This window comes from Lutra lutra, chromosome 11, assembly GCF_902655055.1.
Source record: "Lutra lutra chromosome 11, mLutLut1.2, whole genome shotgun sequence".
Lineage (NCBI taxonomy): Eukaryota > Metazoa > Chordata > Mammalia > Carnivora > Mustelidae > Lutra > Lutra lutra.
Genome location: NC_062288.1, coordinates 104,194,111 through 104,197,741, shown reverse-complemented (window position 1 = coordinate 104,197,741; position 3,631 = coordinate 104,194,111). Strand labels below are relative to the sequence as shown.

General features: G+C 43.0%; 1 pseudogene; it reads right to left on the bottom strand.

Moving 5' to 3' along the window:
* Positions 1–2,783: 2,783 nt before the first annotated feature.
* LOC125081480 (uncharacterized) lies at positions 2,784–2,888 on the bottom strand (annotated as a pseudogene).
* Between the last annotated feature and the right edge of the window lie 743 nt (positions 2,889–3,631).

Sequence of the window (3,631 nt, the reverse complement as noted above, 5' to 3'; positions counted from 1 at the left end):
TTTTTTTTTTTTTATTAAAGATTTTATTTATTTATTTGACAGAGATCACAAGTAGGCAGAGAAGCAGGAGAGAGAGGAGGAAGCAGGCTCCCTGCTGAGCAGAGAGCCCGATTCGGGGCTTGATCCCAGGACCCTGGGATCATGACCTGAGCCGAAAGCAGAGGCTTTAACCCACTGAGCCACCCAGGCGCCCCTCAACTTCTGTTTTAATCAGAGAAAAGGTGAAATTGTGTCGATATTTGATACTCAGATTGCTGCTGGTGCGCTCACCGATCTGTGTATAGGCGGTCATCTGTCACATTCCTCTCTGAAGTACCCTGTTGGAAAGTGGAAAGAATTGGCCGTGATGTTTTTGTGGGTGTGTTCATTTATTGTCCCCAGTTTAGTTAAAAACCGACTGTGGATTAACCTGACAAAGATTCTTCTTAAGGGCTTAGAAAGGATCCTGCAAAGAAATTTAAGATTGAAGTTAATATTCTTTTTTTTTTTTTTTAATTTTTATTTATTTATTTATTTATTTATTTATTTATTTCACAGAGAGAGATCACAAGCAGGCAGAGAGGCAGGCAGAGAGAGAGAGACAGAGAGAGGAGGAAGCAGGTCCTCCGCTGAGCAGAGAGCCCGATGCGGGACTCGATCCCAGGACCCTGAGATCATGACCCGAGCCGAAGGCAGAGGCTTAACCCACTGAGCCACCCAGGCACCCCCCCCCCCTTTTTTTAAAAGATTTCATTTATTCACTTGAGAGAGAGGGAGAACATGAGAAGGGAGAGGGTCAGAGGGAGAAGCAGACTCCCTGCCAAGCAGGGAGCCCGATGCAGGACTGGATCCCGGGACTCCAGGATCATGACCTGAGCCGGAGGCAGTCGCCCAACCAACTGAGCCACCCAGGTGCCCTGAAGTTAATATTCTTCATGATGCAGGGACAGCAGAGGTGGCCTCTGCCGTCTGTGCCCTCCCCATGGACCCTGCGCCGCCTCTAGCTTATCTGCAGTTTCCAAAACCCTCGGCCTTCTGGCGGTGCCTGCTGGCTGCCTGAGCTTCTGGGCTGCCTGTGGGCCAGGCCAGCAGGCCTTCGCCAGTGCAGGGCAGGGTTTGGTGTGTGAACACTCCAGCTTCCTTACCCCTCCGGTGAGAGGACACTGAAGTTCTTCTCTCAGAGTGGCCCTGGTAGGATTGGTTCCCACTGCTTACAGCAGCAGTCCATGTGTCAACACACTGCATACTGCCTTCTGTCCTTCCCACTCGCTGCAGCGCAGGGGGCCTCCGGACTGTTCCCTGATGAAGGCCAAGTCCTGGTGTAGGAGCTACTTCTGTTGTGGGTCGAGGAATAACTCTCAGGAGACCATAAAAAGCTGTCAGACAAACAGTCCTCCTAGGCCCAGTATTTGCTCTTCAGCCGCACTGTGAAATTTAAAATGACAGTGGTCCCAGTGGCATTCCAGTCAAGTTACGCTGGGTCCCATTTCTGTCATTCACATCTCACATCCATATGCCCTCAACAGATCTGATTTTGCCACTAATAAACTTTAAAATATTTAAGAATATGACCTATTTTATCCCTAGTCCATCCTTTTTCACTTTGTAGTTTTGTGGTTTTTATTACAAGTTACATGTAAGTAACTTACAAATATTTGTATGTTGGAGGAATATGTTCATTTCCCCCTGGATAATTGTGTGATCAGTAAGATTGAGAATCTCTTGGAGCCCCTGGGTGGCTCAGTTGGTTGAGCGTCTGTCTTGAGCTCAGGTCGTGATCCCAGAGTTCCAGCGGTCTCCACCACCCCTTACCCACACCTGCCGCCGCGTTGGGCTCCCTGCTAAATGGGGACCCTGCTCCCCCCTCCACTTCCACCCGCCATGGGTGTGTGCACGTGCGCGCACTCTTCTCTTAAATAATAAAATCTTTAAAAATAAGATAGAAAATCTCTTTATTTGAAGATTATTATTTGAAGCTATTTGAAAAAGATATGAAAATTCCAATACCTTCCCTGTTCTAGCTCTGGATATATGCATTACACGCATGTATGAAAAACTGAGCAGTTCTTAGCAGAATTCTATCCTTGTTTCCATTTCTCCTCTATATAAATGAAGTATTAACTTAATGGGCTGTTATTCACAGATTTATAACTTATTCTTCGGGAACATGATTAAAAAATAATGAACTTTTATATTAGCTTAAATTATCAATTATATATTAATGTGTCAGACCAAAGAATTAGTTATCTTAAAAAGATTTGTTATCTGACATGTTGGAAGGAATTAAGAATCCTGGTTAATAAAAAAATTCTTTTAAACTAAAAGTTACACCAATGGGATTTCTTGAACACTACAGAAAATTTAATACTTTTAAGAAGAATGAGACTTATAGGGAAAGAAATGGCACATTCTGTTGTGCAGATAGCAGATACGGGGGTGCTGGTTAGAACCAGAATAATGGAGTGAGGATTACAAATCTTAGAGTGTTCCATTTACCTGTAGAAAAGGGGGTGAACTTCTTGGAATCGTTGTGAGAATCTAGTGAAAAAAATTGCATAACTTAAAAAAAAAAAAAGAAGAAGAAGAAAGAAAATTGCATAAGAAAGGTATTCCAGACATTGATCTGATAAATGCAATACAAAATTAAGATCACGCTTACCTTATTGCTTCCGTTTGTATACAGTTTTCAGCCTTCTGCTATCAAATGTTTATTGTTAATACCATCCAGGAAATTTTGATGCAAACACTATGCTTTATGGATTATCTGAGAATGAAGGTGAAAGACAAGACATTTTCAGAAGAACAAAAACAATTTTCCGCCAAAATTGCTTCACTAAAGGAACTTCTATTAGCAATAATCGCGCCTCAGATAAACCTCATTGGCCACGATACTGCCACTGCGCAAAGCTTAAAGGAACTTCTAAAAGATAAACTTCAAGGAGGAGGAATATCACAGGTCTGAGATGTAAGAAGTAATAGCAAAGAAAACAGTAAGCACTTTAGTAAATCTAAAGAACTATTGATAATGTGAGGAATGTCAAATTTGTGGGAGGGAAAAGTCCAAGTTTAATCTTGTTGCTTGTAAGCATAATGCATGTGAAGTTGGTCATTGAAATTATATCAATCTAATTATCTGGTGTTACTGGGAAGGAGAGTAACAATAGGGACCCATTTTAGACCTGTATGAACTCGACAAGATGAAGAGCTGCCCCTAGAAGAAACAAAGCAGTATGCACTGCAGTGGTATCTGTTGAGGAGGCAAAGGGAAAACAAGAAACAGATCAGTACACGCAGGAGGAAAGTGGACAGTACAGATCAGCACCAAATAGTTGGTAGAGATAAATCCAACTGTAAATGAGTTGAGTGCCTGCCTCTCTGCCTACTTGTGACCTCTGTCTGTCAAATAAATTAAATCTTTAAATTAAAAAAAAAAAAAAACGGTTGAAGGGGCACCTGGTGGCTCAGTTGGTGTCTGCTGCTCCCCCTGCTTGTACTCTCTTTCTGTCAAATACATAAAAATCTTCAGTTGGGAGAGAGAGGCAGAGGGAGAAGCAGACTCCCTGCTGAGCAGGGAGCCCAATGTGGGACTCAATCCCAGGACCCCAGGATCATGACCTAAGCCGAAGGCAGATGTTTAACCGACTGAGCCACC